General features: G+C 60.3%; 1 protein-coding gene across 1 annotated transcript in view; it reads right to left on the reverse strand.

Annotated features, from left to right (window-relative positions):
* The window catches only part of LOC117646083, a 96,486-nt gene that overhangs the window by 64,721 nt on the left and 19,736 nt on the right, over positions 1 to 12,029 (reverse strand). The window lies entirely within an intron of this gene.

Here is a 12,029-nt window from a genome sequence, read left to right on the forward strand (position 1 = left end):
CCCCGTGAGAGTGAGGCAGACGGAGCCTCTCCGCTCGCTGCCCATCCCCAAAGGCAGCTTGATTGCGTTTTTGCCGGTGAAGCTGCCGCTGCTTCGCCCCGGCGGCCACCGGCCATTTTTCCAACGCCCCGCGGCCCGCGGCACGGTGGGTGGTCCACGCAGGGCCACGCTCTAAGCTCCCCGTCCTATACGTCGTCCCTAGAATATCACCCCCTCCCCACCTTTTCCGCCTTCGCCCGCCCCCCGCTGGGCTCAGCGCTCAGCAGTTTCCAGTGAAATACCTCCCGCCCGCCTCATTACGACTGCCTCGTGTAAGTGTGTCCGTGAGTGCGCGCGCACACACACACACACACACGGAGGAAAGTAAACACTTTGTACACGCCGAGCCCCCCTCCGCCTTCCTCTCGCTATGACATCAGCTGGGGTTCCGCGCCGGTGCGTTAACGTTAACGCAGGCAGCGCGGCCTGCAGACTGATTCCGAGAGTCGTTCTCGTCGCTCTGTCCCTCTCGCACCTACAGGGAACGCCCAACGAGTGCGAGAGAGACAGAGCGACGAAAACGACTCCCGGAATAGGTCCGCAGCAACGCCACTGGCAGCGCTAAGGGCTGCGGAAAAAGGCAAAAACGGAGCAAGCGGTCCATCAAATGGCTGGCTTGCGCAAGCGGCTCTCGTTCAATCGGCCGGCCGGGCCGTTCGGGCGGTGCTTTCTTCGGCCTGTCTCTCTCGCACTCACGCGGGGTCACGTAGGGGTGCGAGAGAGACGGGGCGACGCGGTGCCAACACGTCGTCCATCAGGTTGGACAAGGCGAGGCCGACAGTGGGCCAACCGGCCAATGGGGAGCAAAAACAGCGCCAAACAAGGCAAGACTCATTCCGCGCATCGTCGCTCTGTCTCTCTCGCACCTGCGTGGATCAGCCCGCGAGTGCGAGGGAGACAGAGCGACGAGAGCACACCGTTCAGAATCGTCAGCCTGCAGCAAAAGAAGCGGGAGGAGAAATAAATCGGCGGCCGCCGTTTTTCGAAGCGAGCGGTCCTGCGGTCCTGCGGCGCTGCAGTGTGCTGGTGCAGCCCCGCGCGTGCTGGGCGGCCGGCGGGCCGCGCGTTTTCGCTTAGTTCCACCCCAACCTCCGCGTTCGTTCCACCGTTCCACGCCTTCTCCCGGTTTATTGCACGTCCAACGCTCCACGTCGCCCGTCGTTCCCCCGTCCACAGTCGGAGGCGCCTTACAGGGGAAATTTCCGAAAAACGGCGGAGACGGCGTTTAGAGCTCCTGAGTCGCCCGCCAAACAGGACTCGAACCGAACGTGTGGCCCCACCAATGGATTCCTCGGTCGGAGAGCAATCCGTTGGTGGGGTCACACGTTCGGTTCGAGTCCCAATTAGCGACTCTGGAGCTCAAAACGCGTCCGGTATTGGGCTGCCTCCACTGTGCGCCGCGCTGATAGGGCGCCTGCCGGGTGCCGGGTAGGCAACACAGTGCAGGCGAGTGCCGCGGCGGCCTACCTTGCAGGCGCTAGGCAGCCTGCAAGCCTCTTCAGAGCGGGCGTTGCTAACGAGTCAGAAGTGCGCTTCGTCGTCCTGTCGCACTCACGCTTCCTGAGGGTGCGAGAGAGACAGACAGAGCGACGAACCGCTCCTCTGAATCACTCGGCAGACCGCGGCGTGGCGGCGTCGCCGACGAGCCTCGCCCAGCGCAGCGGCTGGCTTGGGGAAGGCCCGGCACCGCACCGCACGGCGGGGAGCCTCATCGCTCCGTCTCTCTCGCACGCATGGGGCGCGCCGTGGGCGTGCGAGAGAGACAGAGCGACGCCGGCCATAAAGGCTGTCCACATCGGTCCCTGTCGCGCCAAGCGTCGCGCCGCGTCACACCGTCGCACGGCGCGTTCGGCATCGCCTCCATGATCACGCGGCAAGCAGCCGATCGCTCTGTCTCCGTCGCACTCATGGGGCGGCCCGCCGGGGTGCGAGAGAGACAGCGCGACAGCGCGACAGTCGTCGGCAGAGGATGTAGCTCGACTTGGCGGCAGCGGAAACCCCACCCGACGCACCGCGCCTTGCCCCGCCGCCGGGCCACCACACCGCAAGGACCATAAGCTGCAGGGAGCCGCGCCGCCGCCGCCTCTACAGCGCGTCGCGACGCCTAGCGGACCCCAGCGGGCCCCGCGGACAGTTGGATCGGATCCCAGTTCGGAAACGGTGGCCAACGCCATTCCGGCCAACAAAGGAGGGAGCGTGCCGCCGGGGGCGTGGCGGCGTGGTGCGGCGCGGTGGGCGCGGTGGGTCCAGCTTGTTTGTCACTGCGTGCCCACCATGCCCACCCGCGTGCCGCCATTGGCCGCCAGATAGCCTCGGAAGAGGACCCAACGCCAGCAGGCTGCGGGCTGGGGCCGAACAGTGCTTTCGTCGTTCCGTCTCCCTCGCACCGTGTGGCGTTCCGCGGGCGTGCGAGAGAGACAGAGACGCGCTTTGCTGCGCTTTGGCTGCGCTTTGCAGTGCAGGCCCATTTGAATGGACTGGGCGGCGCGGCGCCTCCAACGGGGAGTGGGCCCGCAGTGCGTCTCTCTCGCACTCACGGGGCGCGCCGTCCAGGTGCGAGAGAGACGGAGCGACGAAGCGCTTTGCGGGCTGCAAGTGCTGCATGTCGCTGGGCTGCCTGCCCTATTCGTCATCGCGGTCGGCGCGGTGCTGCGGGTTTGCAAATGGCAAAGGCTGAGCCGTATAAACAAACCCGCCGGCCTGCCGCGGTGCCTGCAGACTCTCTCTCTCTCTGTCTCTCTCGCGCCCACACGGGACGCCCTGTGAGTGCGGGAGAGACACAGCGATGAGAACGATACTCTCGGAATCAGTCTGCCGAGCGAGCCCGGCCGCTGCCGCCCCGTCGCGGTGACACCCTGGACAAGCAGCACACGGCCTGCATGTGTGTCGTTAGCGACGCGCGCTAACGGGACCAACGGGACGCCGGCCGGTACGCCACACCGCGTCCTGCAGGCCGTTGTCCACCCCGCCGGCCTGCAGCACCGCACGCCGCCTCGCCGCCTGGCCCACTGTGAAGCGGTCCGAACGCGGGCAAACTAGGGACCAGGTCAACTCAGGCTCGGACTGGCCCCCAAAAGGCCCCGGCAGATAAGACGGCAAAAGGCCCCCGATCATCATAGTTTTTACCCTTCATGACCAACTTTGTGAGTCTACCGCTCCCACACAAGTTGCGGTCAATAGCCTAGGCAAAATCGTTGTGGTCAACGTCTTCCCGATACAGGGCATGAAAGAGTAGGGTCTTAAGAATACTAGGACGTCGAGGGAGGCCTTTTACGGCTACTAGATTGGACACAGTGGCCCCCCAAAGTCAGCAAAATCGGCAAATTTCCGAGATTCGACCACTTTTTGACCAACTTTGGTCCCAAAATCGTTGCGGTCAAAGGCAAAATCGTTGTGGTCAACGTCTTCCCGATACAGGGCATGAAAGAGTAGGGTCTTAAGAATACTAGAGCGTCGAGGGAGGCCTTTTACGGCAACTAGATTGGACACAGTGGCCCCCCAAAGTCAGCAAAATCAGCAAATTTCCGAGATTCGACCACTTTTTGACCAACTTTGGTCCCAAAATCGTTGCGGTCAAAGGCAAAATCGTTGTGGTCAACGTCTTCCCGATACAGGGCATGAAAGAGTAGGGTCTTAAGAATACTAGGACGTCGAGGGAGGCCTTTTACGGCTACTAGATTGGACACGGTGGCCCCCCAAAGTCAGCAAAATCAGCAAATTTCCGAGATTCGACCACTTTTTGACCAACTTTGGTCCCAAAATCGTTGCGGTCAAAGGCAAAATCGTTGTGGTCAACGTCTTCCCGATACAGGGCATGAAAGAGTAGGGTCTTAAGAATACTAGGACGTCGAGGGAGGCCGTTGGCCGCAACTAGATCGAAGCAGTGGCCGCTCAAATTCAGCGAAAACGGCCACTTTCGGAGATTCAATCACTTTTTGACCAACTTCGTGACGTTACTGGTCACAAATCCAAAGGCCCCGGCAGATTTTTCTGCCTGTCTGCCCTGGCCAGTCCGAGCCTGGGTCAACTTAGGGCTAACTTTTGAGCAACTAGGTCCGCCAGGGGTAGTGCCGGGCCGGACTTGGCTTCGCCGCTTCGCGCTCCGCCACTGTGTCCCAAGCAGGCCGAGCGGCCGCCGGTCCGTCACGCCCGCCGCTGTCGCAAACCACACGACTTGACGACGGAGTGCTCGGTGTGGAGCAGTACACTACAAACCTAACTGTCTACTAAGTACACACTTACAAAGCTCTGTCACTCACGCTCTTGGCAAGTACACTTACAAACGCTGCTTGAAGAACATACAACTGCAGCTGGAGTTATACGGCGTCAAGCATGCGTTTGTAAGTGTGTACTTGCAAGCATGCATTTGTAAGTGTGTACTTGGCTAAGCATGCGTTTGTAAGTGTGTACTTGCAAGCACGCATTTGTAAGTGTGTACTTAGTAGACAGTTAGGTTTGCAGTGTAGACTCATTCCGCGCGAGTCTCGTCGCTCTGTCTCTCTCGCTCTCATGGGGCGTGCCGTGAAGGTGCGAGAGAGACAGAGCGACTCAGTCTGCAGCGCGACGTCCTCGTCCAGCGGGACTAACGGAGTGCCGCAGTGCCGCGCGGATTCAGCAACAGAGCCACCACACCGCCGAGTTTCGTCGCGGTCTCTCTCGCGCCCCTGCGGCACGCCCGGCACGCCCCGCGAGTGCGAGAGAGACGGGGAGCACGCTTCGGAGGCCGCGAGCCCCAGGGTTAATTAAACAACTCCATTTTGAAGCGCCGTGGTCGTGGCCCGGACTGCAGAGCAGACTGATTCCGAGAGTCGTTTTCGTCGCTCCGTCTCTCCCGCACCTAGACGGGACGCTCCACGATTGCGAGAGAGACAGAGCGACGAAAACGACTCTCGGAATCGGTCTGCAGCGCGGTACCGCGTCAGTCAAGCAGCGAGGCGTTAATTACGAATAGTATTTTTCATTGCAACCCCCGGTCCCCCCCCCCTGGTCCAGTCTTATTTATTTATACTGCGGGGTCGATCTAGAAGCGCGCTATCGCTTTAATCAGCATTAACGCAGCGGGAGGGGGGGGGGAGGGACGGGGAGAAGGAGCCCGTTCGATGAGAGGCTGCAGCCCACATCATTATTGCAGCGCTCGTAAAAAGAATATTTCTATCATCGCTCTTCTGCGACGAGCAGGAGCAAGCTGGAGCACGCTGGGGCGAGGCGGGGCGGACCGGCGATCGGCAATTTCCTAACGGTGGGGAAGTGGTTCGGCGAAAACCCGATCATGATGGTGCTAGTGCATGGTGCATGTCAGGTCGGGTCCGCCAACAGCAGCACCGTAAGTGAAGGAGGGGTACGTGAAGAAATTCCGAGTGGACCAGAAGACCGGTGGAGGCGGACAAAACCGTAGACGCGTTTTGAGCTCCAGAGTCGCTAATCAGGACTCGATCCGAACGTGTGTCCTCACCAATAGGTTCCTCGGTCGGAGAGCAATCCATTGGTGGGGTCGCACGTTCGGTTCAAGTTCCATTTAGTGACTCTGGAGCTCAAAACGCGTCCGGAATTTTATTTTAGCCGCCCCTACCGGTCTTCTTACCCTCTGTGCAACGTGTTTACGGGACACCCTTTGAGTATACATAATCTCAAAAAATGACAAAAATGAACGTCCCCATCACGACAAGCCCCGGCGGTGACGCCACCGCGACAGCCCGTCGCCGTCGTCATCGTCCACGTGCGCCGCGGGGCCCCGAGGCTTGCCGCGCCGCGGCGGCCCCCTGCAGGACGTCCGCGGGGGGCGCGACGAGCACTGGCCGATCAGCAGGCCGCCGAACAGTGCCCTCGTCATCGCCGTCCCTCTCGCACTGACGCGGCGTCCCGCAAGCCCGAAGCGAGACGGAGCGAACAGTGGAGGCGACGGCAGGCGACACAGCGGCCACACGCCGCAGGTGGCCAGCCTGGATCCGTCATGCGGCCATACACCGTAAGGGCATCCCACAATGGCTGCGTGAATGCGCCATTAGCGCGGACGGCCTTGACTGTGGCGGCGCGGCCCTGACACCTCGCCGCGCCGCCCACGCCCGCCACGCCGGCCACGCCCACACGGGGCGTCGCGACGCCGCTGCGCGCCGCGCCCTGCCAAGCCACACCAATTAGCCGCCGCTTTCTTTCTCGTGACAACGCGCAGGGTCGCCCCGTCGCACAGTGGGCCAGAACACCGGTGGAGGCGGACAAAACTCTCGACGCGTTTTGAGCTCCAGAGTCGCTAAATGGGACTCGAACCGAACGTGTGACCCCACTAACGGATTGCTCTCCGAACGAGGAATCCATTGGTGGGGTCACTCGTTCGGTTCGAGCCCAGTTTAGGGACCCAGGCTGCCTCATTGCTCGTATACAAACCTACTGTGGCGGTGCCCTGGGCACAACGTTTTAGGACCCTTTCAGGGACCTTTTTGGGACGGAGCCTCACCTGCAACAGAAATCAGGACGTCGTTAGAGCCTTCCTATGCAGTAACAGGGCGATGAGATGGGAGCCACCGCGGACGAGACGCTGCCCTGCGAGCTGCCCTGCTTTCCAGCGAGCCAGCCTGCCCGGCCCGCTGAGCCTGTCATGCAGCGATCGAGCAACTAGTCGAATCGTTACGTCCCGTTCGTTCGATCCTCTCGCGATTCCCTTAGCGATTGCAGGGCATCGCATAACCACACTCGGCTCGCTCCAGATGCGGCAATGTCATGTGTGCGCCTCTGTGTGTGTGAGCACTGGCACGTCGGTGTGAGTGAGGACATCGGTGACTCGATGTCACTGCGATGCATAAGGAAGACGGACTGCGGGCAGAAGATGCTGCGACACTTCGAAACGTTTCACGGAGTTACCGATTGTGTGCACACTGCAAATTAAAACTGGCAAACTTAGTTTTCAGGAAGCGATCAAGCCGTGACAGAGGTGCACTGAGAGAAGGGGTCGGTGCCTCACGATAAAACTGTGTTTTGTTGAACCCCCCAATGGCGACAGTTACACGAGTTCAATCCTTGCAACTGTTCAGCCGATGATCACAATAAGACTGCTAAATAGTGAGAGTGACTGAACCGCCAATAATAGTCAGCATGAAAGGACTCGATTAAACTGGCTTTAGTCATAGGCTTGATCGATGGTCAGTAGTCGCGACTAAAGCGTTTAGGTGTGGCACCGAAACACTGGCGATGCGACACTCAACACGGAAGTCGCGTTGCCATCGCCCAGCGCTCTGCCACACTCATAACAGTGCGGTAGCTCAGTGGTCTCCGTGCCTGGAGGCTGGATAAGAAGCCGGGTTGGGGGTTCAAATCCTCGGTTCGAGCCCAGTTTCCCTGGCTGCCTCTTTGTATAAAATACTGTGCTGCCTGGGAGTTTAGGACCTTTCGGGACCTTTGGGACACCCAGGAAATCAGGACGTCGTTAGAGCCTTCCTATGCAGTAACAGGGCGATGAGATGGGAGCCACCGCGGACGAGACGCTGCCCTGCGAGCTGCCCTGCTTTCCAGTGAGCCAGCCTGCCGGCCCGCTGAGCCTGTCATGCAGCGATCGAGCAACTAGTCGAATCGTTACGTCCCGTTTTCGATCCTCTCGCGATTCCTTAGCGATTGCAGGGCATCGCATAACCACAATCGGCTCGCTCCAGATGCGGCAATGTCATGTGTGCGCCTCTGTGTGTGTGAGCACTGGCACGTCGGTGTGAGAGACATCGGTGACTCGATGTCACTGCGATGCAAAGGAAGACGGTGCGGGCAGAAGATGCTGCGACACTTCGAAACGTTTGACGGAGTTACCGATTGTGTGCACACTGCAAATTAAAACTGGCAAACTTAGTTTTCAGGAAGCGATCAAGCCGCGACAGAGGTGGCACGGGGCGCATGACCCTGCCTCCGTGGGTCGCCACCAGGACCACATTGCACACCTGACAGAGGCGAGGCGGATGCAAACGGATCCTGCTGGCGCGTGCGTGTCCAGCCAACGGCCAGCCAACGGCCAGCCAACCAACGGACGGGCATACTGTTACTTCTTTACGCTCTTCAATTTTATCGCCGGTGAAAAAGTGAGCGGCGTGCGCCATACCACGCACGCACGCACACACACAGGCACACACAATACGCACACACACACACACACACTCACGGAATGATTTATAAATTAATTGCCTGCTACTTGTCTGCGCAGCCAATCGCGCCGCCCGGGGCTGTCCGTCCGTCCACCTACTACGTGATTCATATTTCACCCCCGTGAAAACAAAAAATTGACACGATCGCTCGCAGCGAAAGCGTTTGCGTAAACCCCGCGCTGCGCGTCAAAAAAAAGATAAATTGAGGTGCACTTTTTTTGGGAAGTGGGAATAATGATTTGGCTGGAGAATCTTCGGCGATGTCCGGCCGGCGAGGCAAACGGCGGGGGAAGTCCGTCCTCTCCAGCAGACCGATTCCGAGAGCCGTTTTCGTCGCCCCGTGTCTCTCTCTCACTCTTGGGGCGTCCGGCACAGGTGCGAGAGAGGCAGCGCGACGAAGACGACTCTCGGAACGAGTCTCCAGTCAGCGGAAAGTACAGCAAAGAACGACTCGCGCCGCAACAACGGCGAGAACGAGAATGAGCTTTTGTTGATCGGCCGACGCGGCGCGGCGCGACGCGGATGTCACAAGTCATCCTCCATTCACTCGTTACTCGGGAATGGACGAACGGCGACGGCAAGAAAACGACGCAAATGCGGCGCTCGATCGAAAAACTTGCAGTGGAATGGCGGGGCAAGACGTTCCTTCAATTTATATTAATTGTTCGAGCGCCGGTTTTTACTGGAACGCTGGAACGTTCACGCCACTGGTGCGCCACTCCGGCGACGCGCAGGACAGAAACGGGAATCGATCCAATGAAGTGGTTCTGAGTCCAAAATGTTTTGACAGTGCGCCAGCAGCGTTCCGCGCGAATCCTGCCGCTACCGTTGCCGGACGCGGAACGCAGCCCCACTGTAACGTGACACGGCCGCCGCGCCGTGCCATCACCGCTTATCCAAATATCGCGCGCGCCTTTGATCGCATTACGGCCTTTGTGTATATGGAACGGCTGGGGACATTACTCGCAAGCCCCGCCCTATCCGCCACCCGGCACGCACACACACACACATACATACACACACACACGCCGGTAACCACAGCCACCACAAACTACCTGAAGCTGCAAACCTAGCCACTGTCAAGATCAGAGGCCGTTGCGGCTGCTTCCACCGCTACACGACAGCCACCGCTCCGCCCCGCCCCGCCACGCCCCGCGGAACAGTATAGCCAACAAGCCGGGAAGAAGAGATTGCGGATTCAAAATTAGAGTAACAGGATCGGGAGGCCGACATGTGTTTGCCTGAGCATCACTCGGCTCGGCTCGGCTCGGCTACCCTATCTACATGGCCCGATGCAAGATAAGGCCGGTGAGGACAGGTGCACGGAGAGGGCACCATGCACACAGTAGCCGATGGGATGCAGGCGGTGGCTGCAGCGGGGCCTTGTTGGGGGCGGTGAAGGGCCTTGCCTTTGAGCGGCAGCAGTAGCAGCGCGCGCTCGCGACGCGCAGCGCTCCGCGGATCATCTATCTGCGTATGTATAGGACGCGAATGCGTGTGGCATGGCAGGGCCGTAAGGATGCGCGAAAGGATTAAATCCGAAGGCGAGCATCTGCCTTAACCGCGCGTGCCTGGCTGGCTGCCTGCCTGGCTGCCTGCCTGGCTGCCTGCCTGGCTGCCTGCCCTCACAACACGTGACTATTTCACTCCGATCCGGTCGAGATTGGCGCACGTGACACCAGAGCGCGCTGCGCCGCGTCCGCGTCCGCGCCCTCCACTGTACTATATTGCTGTCCGCAAACGGGCGAGCCGCGGATTCCGAGAGTCGTTTTGGTCGCTCTGTCTCTCTCGCACTCTGAGGGCGAGGGAGACAGAGCGACGAAAGCGACTCTCGGAATGAGTCTGCTGGCCGAGCCCTCCGCGCCCTCCCTTGCGGTTTTCCGCGCGGACATTGCCAAGTTTAACCTGTGGCCTCGGTGACCACGACGGCGCGGCGCGTCGCGCACCTCGCTGAGTCTCGGGGCGCGACGCGCTGGCGCGTGTGTCGACGACGCCAATTTACCTAATCGGGGGGCCGGCAAACCGCTGCCGAGTCGCGCCGTCTCTGTCTATCCCTTCGGGTGCCGCAGGGGTGCGAGAGCGACGGAGCGACCAAACGACGACTCTTGGCAGTGGCGCGGCGGGGCGCGGCGCCGCCTTGGGCCGCTGGCTGGCCGGCCGCGCGGCCCTTTAGCCAGCTGATTACATCCGTCCCCGTGCTGGCCAAGCATGCCGTGGACCCGGGGGGACCCGGAGGCGGAGCGCCGAGCGCGGAGCAGTGTGCTGCCGATACGGCGGGCATCGCCACGGCCGGGCACTGCTTCGCGTTGCGCCGCACCGCGCCGCCGCGCACAGAGACGCAGTCCGCGGCATTCAAATTACAACTACAAGCGCTAACGACCGAGTGCTGCCTTTATCGAGGGGGGGGGGGGGCTGCAACGTGGTAGCGTCGGCAGCAGACTGACTCGTTTTCGTCGCTCTGTCTCCCTCGCACCTGTACGGAACGCGCCGTGAGTGCGAGAGAGACGGGAAAAGACTCTCGAAGTCAGTCTGCAGACAGCACTAGGACTGCCACACCGCGACGACCATCGCCTCGCGGCCCCCGCGCCCCGGCATAGTCATCGGCGAGCCCAGTGTTGTTTGGAGCGAACGCTGTCGGTTTCACGCCCGAATCGAGGAGGACCACCAGACCGGACCGGACCGGGGCGCGCGGCGGTTCAACAAAGATAAAGCGCATCGCTTTGGGTGCGCCTCTTCCTCCTACTACACTGGGAAGCCGACGGCACCACGACGGCGGCGCCGCGCCGTTCCTGGCTGATTGGGAAGGAGGAAAGGGGGAGGGGGAAGGGGGAAGGGAGAAACGAAAAGGGGGGAGGGGCGTCGCCTGGCGCGGCACGGCGCGGCGGGGCGAGCGGCGAGGTCCTTCACCCTGCTGCAGCTCTATGCGGCTCTATGCGGCTATGCAGCTCCGTGCAGCTCGCCGTCACGTCCCCGGCGACACAAAGCAAGGCCCAAACAAGAGCGTGACGCCGTGCAGACGCAGACGGCCGGGACGGACAGCCGGGAACTTGAACGCGCGGGCGGCCGGCAGGGCTGCAGGCTGCAGCAAGGCCAGGGTCGGGCCCCGCCGCGACACACCGCCTGGAGTCGCGCTGCCCCGCCTCGGGTCGCTTTGGGAGCAGTATTGCCGCAAAGTTGATCAAAACGGCCACAAATGTCTTTTAAAAATAGTGTTTTGGGCCGACTTTAAGCAGCCACTGCGTCTGATCCAAGGCGGTATTTCGTCCTTCCTCAACGGGCATTTGGTCTTTGGACCTTCCTTTAGCATGCCTTTGTTACGGAGTGCGATTATCGGCCTTATTTTGGGAGCAGTATTGCCACAAAGTTGATCAAAACGGCCACAAATGTATTTTAAAAATCGTGTTTTGGGCCGACTTTAAGCAGCCACTGCGTCTGATCCGAGGCGGTATTTCGTCCTCCCTCAGCGGGCATTTGGTCTTTGGACCTTCCTTTAGCATGCCTTTGTTGCGGAGTGCGATTATCGGCCTTAGTTTGGGAGCAGTATTGTCTCAAAGTTGATAAAAACAGTAAAAAATGCCTTTGAATGCCATTTTGATCCACTTTGAGACAACACTGCTCCCAAACTAAGGCCGATAATCGAACTCCGTAACAAAGGCATGCTAAAGGAAGGTCCAAAGACCAAATGCCCACTGAGGGAGGACGAAATACCGCCTCGGATCAGACGCAGTGGCTGCTTAAAGTCGGCCTAAAACACGAGTTTTCAAAGGCATTTTCGACTGTTTTGAACAATTCTGCCAGCCGGAAAACAGCCGCGACCCCAGCGACCCCTCGAAATTTTTTCGCGACCCCATTTGGGGTTGGGAACCGCTGCTC

The sequence above is a fragment of the Thrips palmi genome, unplaced genomic scaffold (assembly GCF_012932325.1).
Source record: "Thrips palmi isolate BJ-2018 unplaced genomic scaffold, TpBJ-2018v1 HiC_scaffold_19, whole genome shotgun sequence".
NCBI classification, from domain to species: domain Eukaryota; kingdom Metazoa; phylum Arthropoda; class Insecta; order Thysanoptera; family Thripidae; genus Thrips; species Thrips palmi.